Genomic DNA, 16723 nt, shown 5'->3' with positions numbered 1-16723 from the left:
GAAGCCCTAAAAGGCATTAACTAAGGGGGGCGAAGCCCTAAACGGCAATTAACCTTTGGGGCGCGGGGGGCGAAGCCCTAGACGGCTTTTAATCATGGGGGCGCGGAGGGGCGAAGCCCTAAAAGGCAACTGATCATGGGGGCGAAGCCCTAAACGGCAATTGCTCATGGGGCGTGGAGGGGCGAAGCCCTAGAAGGCAAAGGCTCAGGGGGGCGCCGAGGGCGAAGCCCTAGAAGGCAAAAAAAATTTTGAGCCTTTTGAGCCCCATGGGGCGCAGCCCCATGGGGCTCAAAAGGGGGTGCCACAAGGGGCGCAGCCCCGTGAAGCCCCGAAGGGGGCGCGGGGGGCCCAGCCTCATGGGGCGCAGCCCCATGGGGCTCAAAAGGGGGCGCCACAAGGGGCGCAGCCCCGTGGGGCCCCGAAGGGGGCCCGGGGGGCCCAGCCTCATGGGGCGCAAGCCCTAATAGGCATTAACTAAGGGGGGCGAAGCCCTAGACGGCAATTAATCATGGGGGCGCGGAGGGGCGAAGCCCTAAAAGGCAACTGATCATGGGGGCGAAGCCTTAGACGGCATTTAATCATGGGGGCGCGGAGGGGCGAAGCCCTAAAAGGCATTAACTAAGGGGGGCGAAGCCCTAAACGGCAATTAATCTTGGGGGCGCGGGGGGCGAAGCCCTAAAAGGCAACTGATCATGGGGGCGAAGCCTTAGACGGCATTTAATCATGGGGGCGCGGAGGGGCGAAGCCCTAAAAGGCATTAACTAAGGGGGGCGAAGCCCTAAACGGCCATTAATCTTGGGGGCGCGGGGGGCGAAGCCCTAAAAGGCATTAACTAAGGGGGGCGAAGCCCTAGACGGCATTTAATCATGGGGGTGCGGAGGGGCGAAGCCCTAAAAGGCATTAACTAAGGGGGGCGAAGCCCTAAACGGCAATTGCTCATGGGGCGTGGAGGGGCGAAGCCCTAGAAGGCAAAGGCTCAGGGGGGCGCCGAGGGCGAAGCCCTAGAAGGCAAAAAAAAATTTTGATTTTTTTTTTTTGATTTTTTAAAAAAAAAATTTTATTTTTTTTTATTTTTTTTTATTTTTTTTTTATTTTTTTTTTTTTATTTTTTTTTTATTTTTTTTTTTAATTTTTAAATTTTTTTTTAATTTTTTTTTTTTTTTAATTAAATTAGCTTAGTCATGTTTAAGCGGTTTATATTATAAACACTGAGCGAAGCCGGGTAATACAGCTAGTATTTACATAAAAATTAATACTTAAAAATAAATTTTGAATTCATACTATTTTTCAATTTGAAAGAACACCATTGATTTTTTCAAAGATTTCATCATTCATTTTTTATACACATATCTATTTAAACGAAGTTTGTAGGAGCGACTATGCACACATGATTTCGTATTCTTTTATCTAACATGTCTGTTGCCCCATATATGTAAGTACATTTGTACATCATAAACTTTTTGATGTTGATATTTCAGTTAATGATAATGTTATGTTATGCTGAAACTTTTATTTGACATCTAATAAATTCGAATAAGATTACTGCCAGAGATAATTTTTCATGAAATAATAGAAAAATTATTCGAAAATTTCAACGTTATGTTAGCAGCGCCTCTATCGGTCGTAGAGGCAATCAACGTGTAGGCTTATCGATGGTCGAAATTCGCGGATATATCCGTTTTTCCGCACTGCCTTATCAACTGGACCGCAACTGTCACCCGCTCCATACTACATTACACAGCTTCTCAATTATCTTTGGCAATGTATGTCGTACAAATAAAATTGTGCTAAAATCAAATGTAATTCTTATGTTTAGGAAAAAAATTATTTATTCAAGGCTCTTTTGTCAGTAGATGACTTTTTGTTCATTACACCAATCAAAAAAAGTATGTCATACAAAACTAAAAACAAAAAAAAAAACAACTCCGATGATCATATACATAGATATATATTCGAGAATGCTGAATTTTATACTCAAATACACATCTTTCATAATAAGCAATTCGGTGTACAAATGTTTCTTCGCGTTCTTTTTCGGGGCGCTTATCGTACATACATACATATATAAAATAGCACCAAAATATATATGAACTAATGTTGTACCCGATGAAATATCATCGCATGGGTTGGGTTGGCATATTAAGTTGTTAAATAAAAAAAAATTAAAAGAAACGTGTCGGTTCTGTGTTCGATCCGCACGTGGTCGGTCGAATTTTTTCCGAATACCTTTTAAATATATTTAACTAGTGGTTTTACCCGGTTTCGTTCGGTATTTGTACATACAAAGTCTCTTTCGAAATTATATATTAGATTTAATATTTATATTTAATTGTTTAATATGAAAAAAATGGTAAAAACCACCTACATGTAAACAATATAAATCACCAATAGAAAAATGAATTAATTCATTCAATAGATGGCAGTAAATGCTCAGAGACTTAGCGCTGTATATTTGCCTAGCGGAAACATTGGTAGCAAACAGTATATATAGAAGTTTTTTCTTTTGTTATTATATTCATATACGTTTTGTTGGCAGTAGTTTAGCTGTGACTTACATATGTGTGTACGTCGAATCGAAACGACTATTATATTACGGCGAGCGTTATCTCATATACACAGAATAGCGATATTATATATATGATGAATAAGAATTTATAAAATTGTCGAATTTTGTGACGACCGGCCTCAGAAAATATGTGGTTTCCTACTTCTGAAATGTACATACGATCTATTAAGGCCTAGTCCAGAGTCCCGACAATGTTGCTGCGACAAAGTCGCAGAAGTTTCGTTGTACATGCTAATTATTAGTATGAACAGCGAAACTTCTGCGACTTTGTCGAAGCGACATTGTCGAGACTATGAACAAGGCCTGAACGCTAGACATTAGTATGTACAGCGACACTTATGCGACTTTGTCGGGACTATGGACTAGGCCTAAGGGATTTTATTATTTTTCATGATTGTATAAGCTATTTGCTACAAACGAAAGAAATCGAGTAAATTGAAGATTTTTGAGTATGTCTAAAGTTTTCCACAAAAAATACTGAGGAACTTTCCAGAAAAATTTACATCACTGAAGGATAGTTTAAATCAACCTGAATTATAAAAAGTTTCCCGTATGTACGTTATGCATGTTGATAATTTGTTTGAATTAAAATAAGCATATTCTTTTGTTTTTTTTTCGTAATGAAAAAAGTGAACGTCGTAGGCAAAGTTTAAAAAGCGCGGGCTCATTTGACAACACACAACGTTTACATTCGTTTATCTCCTTCTAGCACGTGTGCGAAGTATACCTCTGTTCCGGTCGCACCGCTCGCACCCTTTTTCTTTCGATCTTCCTCGCATTTATATTCCGCTTTTTCACTTCCACAGCTGTCGGCCATCTCTTTCACACTCACCTTCATTGCCGTTTTTTTCTCTTTCATTTTAAGCTGCACCTAGCAGAGGGGGGGGGGGGGGGCGGAGGAGGGGAGTTGATGCTTCCCGATACGTTATGTCAGATAACGTCAACATTTCAACTCAATTTTTTCGTTTCATTGTGATACGCGCATTGACCAAGCGAATGTTGACTTTTACGTATGTGCCAATTTTCGAACCGCATCGCGGAAATGCCGATTTCATTCAATTCCGCAGCGGTAGATTTCACAAAAATAGCCTGAAAATTTTGACAATTGAAAAAATTCGGATAATGCCCATATTAATTTTAAACGTTATTCAAGTATGAAAACTTGGCGACATTAAGTCCAAATTATCTCCACTGAGAAGTATGAACATTATTGGAAAGGCGTTTTGTCGCCCGCCTATTGTGATACGTGTGCCATTTTTTTTTTGCGCAACTACAGTGAGAATGCAAAGGTTTTCGACAGCTGATCCATCGCATCACTTTTGCACGCTGGTTGCTCTGCTCCTTAACCCCATCACGCCTCGATTTTTTTTCGTTTATTTCTTTTTTTCGTTTTGAATTTATATTTTGAAAGATTATATTTCCAAGAAAATTTGAGACTTCCAAAATGAAACAACTTATAACCGTACATAAGTTTAACTATAGTGACGCCCTGGAGTATATCTGTAGTGTTACTATGGCTTAGCTGTAGCAAATGGACAAATACATTACATATAATACCAACCAACTATTAGAATTAAATAAGCCTCTTCTTCCTTCTAAAATATGAATTTTTGTTTTCTAACAGGTTTCTACACATTCAAAATTAAATAGGAGTTTTTCAGACGATACTCACAAATAAGTCTTATCTAAAGTGAAAATGATGTTAGTTTGTTTTTCAATAAAATCACTAAAACAGTACCAAATATCTCCTAATCTTCCATTCAAACGTTTTGAAACTCTAAAAATGTGTTCGGCTTTCATTCTGACGAGGATTGCACAAGGAACGGGTTTTGTTCGATCGGCGAGTTTTATTTTTAATTTTGACCCATACAGATCATCAACTTGAGCGATCACAATTTTGTATGAAAACTATATGAAATAATTTTAGGAAACTTATATTCTACGCCGTGGAATAATTAAGTCATAAATCGATTCCAAAAGGCAAAAATCAATAATTTTGATATTCAATAGCAACGTCTTGTGGAAATATATTTGAATTAATATCGATAAAAATTTACTGCATCAATCGTAATGAGAATTTTAATCTAAAATAAACAATTATAAATATGTATAAAAAAATCTAAATTATATCATATTACCTTTCAATCATAAAATAAAAGCTTTTTTGGCTTCTTTCTACCATATTTTTATAATATAAGCGTCGGAAGAAAAAGTGCTAAATTGACTCATCACTAAGCAAAGACGAGAACTTTTGGCGTATCGGCTACTAATTTTAATCAAATAAATATACATTATTTGACTTTGCTAATCTTTTTTTTTTGTGTGTAATAGTGTGTTATATTTTATTGTTTGTATCAAAACCATACATCTGTTTTACAAAACAACTTGGATGCTGAAAATAAAAACATTAAAATCCTTCATCAAAAACCTTTGTATGATAGGCGCTTTCAAAATCCTTCCGGTCTTTAAAATATCACCCATTTTAAATGATGTATGCATATATACACTTTTTCCGGCGGATTATATAACATTATTGTAGTTCCAGCATGTAAGATTTTGACTGTCTTCACCTGCCACGACTTCAATGTCTAAAAACTCTTCAACTTTGTTGTTTAGTGGCTCAATAATAGATGCCTCGAATTTGTCATTCACGAGAAAAAATTAAACAAACGAAAATTCTTTCGTTCGAATTCTATCCCCATTGATAGAATCTAAAAAAAAATACAGATGATAAGCAGTTGCTCAACGAACATTCTTACATTCATTGCTATAGGTAGGATAGCCAAGGTGCCGCTCATTGTTTCATTGTTGTAAATCATTTGTAAAAAAGTTTCGGCAAACCTTTAAGAGGGCTGTACAACCGAAACCTTAATTTTGTTACCGTTCCTTTCTTCGATGTATATATTGAGTGAATGCGACAATATATATCAATATATATATATTGAGTGAATGCGACAGTTGCGCTTCGACCAGATAAAACGTGTTTTAAATTGACAAAATCGAGGTTTCGTATTCTACTATTTTCTCCTCCAAAACTGGACCAATTTTTAAAAAAAATTCATAATCGGTATGAGAAAGATATTTTCTGTGCATCTATCGGCGTATTTTTTTTTAAAATCGACCGTTAAATAACCACGCTAGACTCTTTTCGTGGGTGTAAAAAAGAGGCGATTTTATAGATGTTTGGCGGCTCCTAGCTCCTATAAAAAATATTTAATCAAAAAAATAAAACGATAGATGCACCCTAATGGTGGATATCCATAGCATATTAAAAAATAATTTCTCTAGTGCCATAATTGAGCTAGGGAGAAGTATAGTACGTTTGTATGGACAAGGCGCTGCTGTCCAGCCCTCTTAACAATGCATTTACAACATTTGAACAATACGCGGCACCCTCTGGCTCCGGGCTTTATTCATTGTCATTCATCATTTACTAATTTTTCTTTGTATTACCATGTGGTGTTCACTGTACATGGAATATAATATTTTTATTTATGTTTGTAATTTTTTTCTCTCATCGTACTGGTTTTTCAGTTATATTTTATTTTGTATGTGTGCCAATTTAAATAAATAAATAAATACAGTCCCAATATGTACTTTTGTATTATGTTCTTTGGATTTGAGACTCATTTGCTTACTTTTTTTTCTCGAAACACTCCTCAAGGATTTTGAGAGGTGAAGTTTTGGTTCATCTCCATGTAGACGACATTTTCTGCCCATAAGGGCTATCAACCTATTAATCTTCTCAACATATTGATATTTTCATTGTTGATCATTATAATTTTTATTACAAATCTCTTTTATGTTTCACTTACGATTACAATTCTGAAAATTTTTTTTCCAATTGTTTTTTACTGCTAATTTATATGTATTGGGCACAATATCAGCATGTAAGTTTATCTTGAAATATCTTCAAATTCGTTATTTAACGGACTAGTCGTGTTTCGCACAAGCATGTACGCTCAAGTTACCCGTACATCGTTTGGATTTTTTTTCAAACGCGTCGGTTATCGTGTTTGATGAAAGAAAAAAAAATGTCGCCTTCAGATTGAGGCGCGTCAAAAGTCGGAGGAGATCAAAGAGACGCGTCGACAGGTAGGTGGTGTAGTCCGCGTGCGTTATCAGCGTCAGTGGGGGCGCGAAGAGGTTGAGGTGAGAGGAGAGGAGAGGAGAGGAGAGGGGACTAGAGGGGAGAGGAGGCCAAGTGCGAGGGGGAGAGGGAAGCGGGGGGGGGGGGGCGAGGGGGAGAGGGGGGCGCGCCGACACACCGGCCGCCGCCTGCTGGCCGCCGGCGACGCGCTCATGGCGACAACTGACGATCGCTGACACCTTCGCATCCTCGCATCTTCGCATCTTCACACGTTGGCGCTCCACGCACATCTCGGACCTCCGGAAGGCGGCCACGGGGAGAGGAGGAGGAGGAGGAGGAGGAGAGAGGGGAGGAAGAGGAAGAGGCAGATGCGGCGGTGGTGCACCCCGCACACCCGCCCGCCTCCGCGCCACCTCTCACAGTGAGTTTCACGCGAGAGAGGTTAGGATCGATCGGCGGGGACGCACGCCTATTGATTTTGCCCGAAGCGCTTCGCACTCCACGCTCCACACTCACCATAGACACGCACGTGCTCTCCTGTCTGGCGAGCGGTGAGCGGCGATGTGGTGACGCGTCGCGTTGGCAACACTGCGGGGCGTTCGAAGCGGGGAGTCCGGTGGCGCAGCCCCTCCGCCTGCGCCCCCCGCTTTGCTCGCCGTTTGTTTACCTTCGCCCCGGCAACTGTCACTCGAACCGGTTCCCGAAACGCGGGCTATTCGAACCGAACGCGTTTTTCCCGCGCGTTTATTTCCGGAACGTAAATACGAAGCTGACTCTCGGTTATCCGTGGCCCCCTCGGACATTCAAACCGTGTCTTAGCTCGCTCGACGATTGTCAAAAAACGTACGTCCACCTTTCATTTACATTTTTATTATATACTGAAAATACACATATGTAAACAAAAATTTTGTGCCCCCCTATAACCTATGAACATTGTGCATATTTGTTTTGCGACAGTTTGAAACTACGCACGGTCGATCTGACGTTTCGTTCCGACGGGGAGGAGACATCTGAAAGTTTCATTCTATCGATTATATTTGACGTAATTTTACACTGAAAATAAAAACCAATCCATTCACGTTTACCGGATTTTTCCTTTACAAAACTTATACGAATATATCTAAAATTTGTCTTATAATTCTATGCATTCATTCGTCGATAAAAGTAACCGAGTCGATTCCGACTGTTTTCATTCAATTCCGACACATTCGGTATTGCTGTATTTTTTTTTTATTATAAGACGCAGAACGGAATAAAATTGAAGTTTCATTCGAATGGGTGAGGAAGAGTTGAAGAGTGTCGTCCGCTAATCCGTGCCGCGCCGGACGAGCGAGAGTGCACTGTAAATACGGTAGTGAAACTCCGTGGATTGACGTTCGAACGTGTGCGCGGCGCGCGTGCAGACGTAGATGTGTAGATGTGTAGACGTGCAGATGTGCAGATGTGCAGACGTGTAGGTGTGGGTGGGGATGTGTGTGTGTGCGCGCGCGCCGCTCTAGCTATTGATCTGATGCTAGCGTTGAGCGGCGAGCGCGAGGCTAGGCGAGGAAGGGCGAGGAGAGGCGAGGAGAGGCGAGGAGAGCCGAGCGTCGAACGGAAAACGGCCACCGGCGACCGGCGACCGGCGACCGACGACCGACGACCGACGACCGGCTTCAGCTTCGGCAGTGGAGTGTTGCGCTGCCGGCCGCGAGAGGCGCTGCGCTCGCCGCGTGTGCGCACACACACTCGCGCGCCCCGTCACTACGTACACGCGGAGCGCGGTGTGGGTGTGGGTGCGGGTGTAGGTGTAGCTATAGGTATAGCCGTAGCGGAGCGCAGTGTGCGCACTCCCCCGCCGGCAAACAAAACAGTGTCGGGCGCGTGGCCGTACGGTTCGCACGCGTCTCTCGCTTCGTCTGTGGTGTGCGAGCGCGTCTGCGAACTCGAACGCGAACGCAAACGCAAACGCAAACGCGACCGGAACCACCGAGCCGGGGGATCGTTCGAGGGTAGTCCGTTGCAGTGTTGGTGTTGGATTGGTGCGGGTTGGCGCCGGGCGCAGCCCCCGGGTATGCGCCGGGGCCCGTCGCCACCATGAGGCAGGGCCGCGGCGGACAGAGGAAGACCAAATGTAAACGAATTCGTATCCACACACTTGACACTTGACACTCCTCACCACACACTCGTACACTCCACAGTCGTCGCGCAGTGTCGCCAACTCGCCGGCTGCCGCTGTCACTGGCGGGAAAAGTAGCCGCGGCGTTTTGGTCGAAACGCGACTCGCCGTGGCCTATCTCTCGCGTCGCGCTCTTGTTTGTTTTAGTTTTGCGCGATGGGACTGACCTTCGCGAATGATTTTTTAAATATTGAATATTGTACAAAATAGTTGTCGCGAAGGTCGTGTTCGATTCGTCAGTACTTGGCGTAAATGTGAAAATTCAAATTCAAATCGATAAAAAAAAACAAACGAATTCATTTATTATTTAAAGAAAATGCTATGAAAGATTTTTTGGTGGTTTTTAATTGAAATTTGTAGGTTATAGAAACTTTTATTAAGTGACGTATGCTAATTTAGGTTAGGTAGTCGTCATAGATATAGTTTTTTTTTTACAGTGATGTCTCCCCAATGGTTTCCATGGGTTTCCGGAAACCCGTTATTAAATCTAAAAGTATATATAATTTTTGTCAAAAATTATACAAATCTTGAAAATTTAATGAACTTTCATGTAATAGTGCCTAGGACGAAAAAAATTTATAATCTTATATGTAATTTCGAAAGACAGTTTGTATGTATGTAACTATTGTTGGTTCATAGAATCCGTGACGTTAAATTTAATAAAAAAAACAAATGAATATTCAAATAAATTTAATAAAATGTTTACTATTAGATTGGCCATGTTTAAGCGGTTTATATATTGTAAAACTAGTATAGAATATATATATTTTCAAAATGAATTTTTTGATAAAAAATTTTGATACCATTTGTTCCAAAATTGGGGTGACACCACTGGCATATGTGTAAAATAACATACATAGATGGGCCTGACGCTCGAAAAGTGTCCCTTTTGAATAGTGTACTCTTTCAGTAGGTAGCTGGCTTCTAACACACTGAGTGGTACGTGTTTTTTTTTTTTTAGATACTTTTAAACATACGCAAATTTCGCAGCACCCTTAGCCCATATATCGTCAATCTGGAAGTAAAACGTCAAAGTCAAGTTAAACAGTGTCTTTTTTTCAGTTGAGACGATTGAAGTTTGAACGTGGTGAACACTTCCCTGCAAGTGAGAAACGAAACTATTGCTCTGTGTCAACCATAACTCGGAACTAGATAAATTTCATTTTTCTAGTGAAAAGAATGTTTTTTTTCTGGGTGTATGTATGTAGATGACTCAAAAATCGTTTTTTTTTTTTTTACTTGTGACGTTTTTCTTCCGGACTGGCGAAATGTACATGGTACACAGTACCAAAAGTCCTCGCGTGACAGTGATCGATAACGGTGAATCCCATATTTGAAGAAATGTAGCAAAAACATGTCTGATCTCGGTTGCATATAGATTTGCATACACTTGCGAACTCCCAAACGTGTCCATTCTGCACGTGCAACTCCACCCGAATTCGGTTTGGGGAACCCCCACTGTGAAACGGTCACAGCAATGAGTCAAAAGATGTGACGACCCGTACCAATCAGTGTGTTTTCGCCCGTCGATTGTCATTTTTGCCTTTGTCCGTCATTTGGTCCACATTTACTATGTTATTCTATACTATATCGTCTTGGTCAGCTGTATCTAAAATTCGTTGAAAGTTATATCGTTACTTTACAAGGGAAAAAAGTCGTAGTCAATATGTCCATTATATGCATAAGTTATTTGCTATCAAAATAATTAAAACGTGTGAGGACGATACTTCAATTTATCTGGATCTGTATACAATTTGGTCTGTTGAAACTTATGGGTTCTGAATAAGTATCGATCGAATTTATAATATTAGGGACAAATGTAAGGATGCTTGGTCTGAAAGAAGAGATGCAATTATTTATATAGAATTTGAACGGATTCTGGCTTGTATTTACAAAAAAAAAAAAAAAAACATCAATTTATACAGAAGACCGCCTGATCAAATTTTGATCAGGCTAGTATTCATTTCATCAACGAATTGATGATTAATTATTTAACATTTTTATATGTTCTACATCGCGTCATGGATATCTATTGAAAAGCGGCTTTTAATTTTTGCCGAAACACCCCCATAACTATAATTTTTTGTAATTTCTCAATAAATCAATATACTAAAGTTGATTGACGATTTATTGTTATTGGTTAGTAGTGAGCTGTATCATAGAAGATACAAAATGTTCAGGAATTCTTGTTTTTTTTTTTATCTTTGGCATACTTCTATGGTTGAATTTTGACTTTTGGTTGTAGTCCAAAGGCTTTTATTTTTTTTCTCGTTGAATAATTTACATCAAAATCGTTAATTATGCGAATATCTATTTTAACTATCAAATCGATGTGTCGAAATTATTTTTTTTTAATATATGTAATTAAAATTTCATTGCAGATCTTAAATTTTGAAGAAAAAAACTTATTTTAGAACCCGAAAGATCATTCAATTACTTCGGAGAGAAAACATTAACTCACAGGCTCTCAAACTATGTACTCACCCCCCTGCCAATGGGTTCGCGAAGGGTTTTCTGTGAGGTCACCAAGTGAATCAATAAACTAGAAAAATATTGATCATAGACAGTATAATTTTCATTTCTAATCCATGTTTAGGTGTTTGAATAGTATTTTTAATAATATTAATGTTCGATCGAATTCGCGGGTTCACTTCACGCTTTTATAAAATAAACCAGCAGTTGGTTGCGTTAATTGCTAACGCCTTGAAGTTCTCGGGTTCGAGCCCTGCGTTGACCTCGATTGTATTTCTGTAGTACTGCTGGTCAGACTTGGATATTTGTGACTCCCTATTAGAGTTTGCAAGAGCGTTATTGATTACTAGACTACGGTTAGTCATTAGGGCAATCTCAAATATCAAATACACGTTCCAACAGTGCAAAAAAATGTTTCCTACGAATTTAACAATAGCCTAAACGCTCCAAAATTATTTTTCCCTAATGAGTATCCGTCCCTGATTCATTACACCAAATATGTTATAATGCTTTCATCGACATTTCCTCTACTTTTTTCTATATTGATATGAAATAGGTCATTTCTAGGTTAGTCAAACGTTGGATTTATTCGTGCCACACCCCTTCGTAATGCACTATATTCCACAACCAGCCACTCTCAGACGATGAAACAAATTTAACGAAATAATGGACGAGCCACAAATGTCCGTAAAAAATCCATAGCCCAGTTCCACTAAGACCAATGTCCAACTTTCGTCAGATAGGGCCCAACATTCTAACTATGTATGTAACTCGTTCGCTTACCGACATTGAACCTTTTAGACCATCGAAGTCACACTGCTTTCCAAGTGTTCGAATGAGTAATGAAATGGGAATCAGGAACAGTTAAATAAACTGTTGTAAAATATGTAACTGTCTCGAAACCAAACAAACGTGACGGTCGCACAAATCCGTCCAATGTTTGAACGGATACTCAAACTGTCTTTTGCTCTTTTCTCATTGTGTGTAGAATCCGGCGTGTGTATTGATGACATATGAGCGGTATTCGGTATCATGTCTACTATTCTCGTCATACTTGTCATGACATTCTTGCATCCCACAAGCACTCGCGTTTCAACGAATTTCATTGGCACATATTCTGAACACCTTGCTACTGTTTCGTATCATTTTTTTTTTGGATGGGAATCGGCGATAATTGTGATTCTCGTCCCATTTATTTTAGTACTCTAAAATACGTCTGCAGATTTTTAGTCGTTCTGGTAGGTCGGTTGATGAGTTCTGCCAAAAATGTAATTTTCTAATTACCACGAATGATTTAGGGCGAAATCGCGCAGGGAAGAACGGCACGTCGTGTGCTTGGCTCTCCGCTGTGGGGGTCGTCTACATTTCTTTAAATATGGGATACACCGTTATCGACCACTGTCGGGCAAGGATACAATTTTACCGAAAACACTCCGGGGGATTGATTTTGGGACGTGTGTGCTGGACGTTTCGTGAATATGTGCAAGGCATACCACATTTTTTTCGCATGTTCAAAACTATCTATAAAAAACCACGTGCCACGTTCGTCGCTGTGTGTTTTTTTTTGCCCTTAGTCCTGATTAAACTATTTTTAACTTAATTCTTGTTTGTTTTGCAGTTTTAAAATTATTTTTTGTAACATTCTTGTCTGTTCGTCTATGTATACCAGACTGAATCTTTTGCGGTTTATACATCATTGCAGTTATCGGTAGGAATTTAAAAAAAAATGTTAGGACTTATAGAAATCGACGTCTAGAAATTTTATCTTAAATTTATTTTAAGTTTTTTAATAAAATTTTATTTTGGTTCTTTAAAATTATCATTCCATTAATTACTTTTTAACTAGCTATATTGAATAGTATGTTTCTTTACTCTTATTAAGTCGGTTTTACTATTAAGTTCTACTCGATTAAATTACTGCATGAATATTGGACTTAAATAATCACAGTTGACGTTAAAGATATGAATGATTTAATTTTGAAATTTCTTAAATATATCACGAATCGTACGGCATGGAATCCCTAGGTAGATTTAAGCTGTGAATGGGCGTGTCTTAGGTCATTATTTGTCCGATTTTATTGTTTAAATAAGTTTCTAATACATTTCTTCAAACATGGGAATTATCCTTATCGATTACTGTCAATACAACGTAAATGTATCACCGAAAACACTCCAGGGGGTGAGTTTTGGATTGGCGTAGATCAGGCGTGCAAAAATTTTTTACATGTGTAAAACTATCTATAAAAAAAAACACGTGCCACGTATCACTTTGTATGTCTGCTCCCTAAGAGTGGCACTTGTCTTCTGTATTAATCTTAAAGAAAGCTGAAAAATAGTTGTACGTACACCTGAATACAGTTTTAATATCTTCATTAAAATGTATATATTTTTTTGTTAAAATATAAATTTAAAAAATGACGTCGCAATTTAAGAGCATTTAGATCGTGTTAGTTTTTGCATATTGATAAAATATTAAATGTATAAAAAAAATATAATTTAATTAATGAAAAATTTTCAATTAAATTCCACTTATTGCCCTGTTTTGTTGTTCAGCACTACTCGACTAAATGACTGGCTGCGTGTAGATTTTAGGGCGAAGACGGTAAACGGAAAATTTCGCACATGACTATCTCGCACACGACAATCGTTGACTCGAAAATCGCTCATTCGGAATGTATGGTAGTTCGTTTGAATGACTCTCGATGGGTGAATTTTTGAGTACCTGATGTCGAGATTTTAGTGACGTATGTGAAATCAGAATCATACGGTACGGCATGTCTAGGCAGCCTACAGCTGTGAATGGACGTGTCTTCATGTTATTGTTAATTCATATCATTTTATTATTTCGATGAGTTTCTCCGACATTCTTTTAAATATGGGAATCACCGTTATCGATCACTGTTAATACAAGGATAAAATATTACCGAAAACACCAAATTTTGGCCTGGATCGCCATAGCATATATAAGACGTGCTAGCGTTTTTTTAAAACTATTTTAAAAATAATAAAAAAACACGTGCCGCGTACCACTTTTGTGATTTTGCGCCATTAGAAGCCTGTCCTTCACAATCGAAATACATATTACTCAGTAAACTCACTATTTACCACACCGTTGCGAATATTTCGGTTTGTTTTAGAAATTGAATTTTTCCGTTTGCGTGTAGTGGTTTTCTTTGCCGGCGATGCTCAAACGGTGGTACGCGGACCCCATCGAAAACCCATACCTGAAATAGAGGTTCAGTCAGACACCGTTTGAAGGTCACCGATCCGTGTTGTCCGGTCTAAATATAGACCTACGGTCGTCTTTACATACGTTTGTCAGAAATTTAACGTTGCGTGCTAGATATTGCATAATGTGACGTGGTTTTGACAAGACAAGAGCGAAAATCAAGGGATGTCGTTGGGTTTTTGTGGGCTTTGACGTCACGCCTCGCGCAAGCGTGGACGTACTCGTCAAAATTTAGAGATATTTTCAGGAGAATATGATCGATGGCGCGTGTAATTTAGGGCTGAACTCGATAATATAACGGGAATTTAACTGTGAGGTAGAATAGGAATAACAGTTTTATCATATTTTAATTTTGGTTATTGAAGATTGGGGTTTTATTTTTGCAAGGTTTACTTATTGGGAAAAGTTGAAATTATTTGCAGATTTTTTTAAATTTATTTATTCATGGGCAGTTTTATGGTTTTTTGTAAGCTAATAATAATTTTAAACATATAATGTAATCAAATGGTAGGGCTGTTAGTCGGAGTCGTGGAGTCAATAAAAATCGGGCGACTCTGATTTCGCATTTATTTATTTGACTCTTATTCGCGCCGAATAGTGATTCACCAATGTCAATGGATGCAGATCTGAGACAATTATACAATAAATCGTTCACAGACTTTTCGTTCATCGACAATTCGCTTACAGACGTTCCGTTTGATTCACCGACATTTCGTTCTCGGATTTTTCGTTGATTGACGGGTCGTTAACAGATAATAACAATTACTATAAAACCGGAAATTCTAAAATGGTTACTTTTGAAATTGCATTAAAAAGTGATTTTTTTTTCAAATAATTGCCTTAACGAACTATACACGATATAATAATAATTTAATTATGAAAAAGCTGGAAAAAATTATTCGAAAAATGAAAATGAATTACGAGGTCCGCGAACGAATTATTTGCCAGCGAACCGTCTGTCAACGAAATGTCTGAACCAAAGGTGGTGAACGCAGTCGTGAGCGATTTGTCATGAACGAGTCAAGCAGTGTGTGAGCAAATTGTCGATGAACAGAAAGTCTGTGGACTTGTCTTCGTGAGAACATCTGAGACACCGCATTTCTACTTGTCTTTCTCCCACAACTAGGTCAAATTGAGTAATTTTTAACGCCAAATGTGAACATTTTATTTGTTTGATGTATAAAATATTTAAAGATAAATAGTTCAATTGAACAGCATTGATTCACTAGATATGTGCCACCCTTACTAGGGGTAAAACGAAACCATTTAAATGCTTTTTATTATTACTAAATTATGTATTTTCACAATACATCTTATATCTATTTTAATAACTACTGATCTACTGATCATTTTCTATTTTAATTTAATTTTATTAGTAATCATAGTATTATATTATTCTAATGTTAATGTACAGTATAATAGGAAAAATAGCTCAAAAACCTATCTACAATTCTAATATCTGGAAATAGTTTCGTATACATATATATGAATAAAAAATAAGAAAAAAATCTATTACAAGTTTTTAAAATCGAAGTTGAAGTAACATTTTTGGCGACTAATCAGCCCTGCCGAAGTTTCACGTGGATTTGTCTACTTTTAGCAAAAATATGTCAATGCAATATTGTTTAATGTGTTGAAGTGTAATAAACCTTAGTTTATTAATTTCTTATTTGGTTTATAATCAACGAAGAATTCTATAATATTCGTAGTAGGTACATACGATTGGTTTTCTTTGGATTGTGATAAATTCGATAAAATATCTATCGCACGTTGATTTGCTTACATTCGCCAAATATGCACATTTCCCGCGTGTAAATTTGCGTTCGAGTTGTAAAGCGCGAAAGGGTTGCAAGCTTGACCGTGCGTTGGGCTCGCTCGTTTCATATCTTATCACCACACTCTACTTACCTTATTACCGATTCGGTTTCCTTCGCTTACTTATACGTGTTATCACATAATGTGTACTGCATGTTTTATGTTTAATTTTTTTTTTATGTTTATACGAATCTTTCATAAGCCAAACAGCTCTGTCATCTTCAATTGTGATTATTCATTATTATTTTTTTATTAGTGTTGAAGATGTTTCGTCACCTCGATGTTCTTTTGGCTTATGGATGGTTTGTGCAGATGTAACCGCGTGGTTGGATCGAGGAAATGTGTAAGCTGAATTAGCCCTGGTAATATTATCTGGACTTTGTATTAATTGAG

At 38.4% G+C, this 16723-nt stretch overlaps 1 protein-coding gene across 2 annotated transcripts in view; it reads left to right on the top strand.

Annotated features, from left to right (window-relative positions):
- Nucleotides 1–7090: 7090 nt before the first annotated feature.
- Chi (LIM domain-binding protein 2 Chi) overlaps nt 7091–16723 on the top strand; it is a 44340-nt gene continuing 34707 nt past the window's right edge. Inside the window, exon 1 of one of the 2 annotated variants that reach the window (XM_077434730.1) lies at nt 7091–7280. The gene's annotated coding sequence lies outside the window, so the exon portion shown is untranslated. The remainder of the gene's footprint in view (nt 7281–16723) is intronic. The other variant, XM_077434732.1, reaches the window with a different exon arrangement.

Source organism: Arctopsyche grandis, chromosome 7 (genome assembly GCF_051622035.1).
Source record: "Arctopsyche grandis isolate Sample6627 chromosome 7, ASM5162203v2, whole genome shotgun sequence".
In the NCBI taxonomy this organism is placed as follows: Eukaryota; Metazoa; Arthropoda; class Insecta; order Trichoptera; family Hydropsychidae; genus Arctopsyche; species Arctopsyche grandis.
Note: the sequence above shows the minus strand (reverse complement) of the source record. Positions and strands in the feature narration are given on the sequence as shown.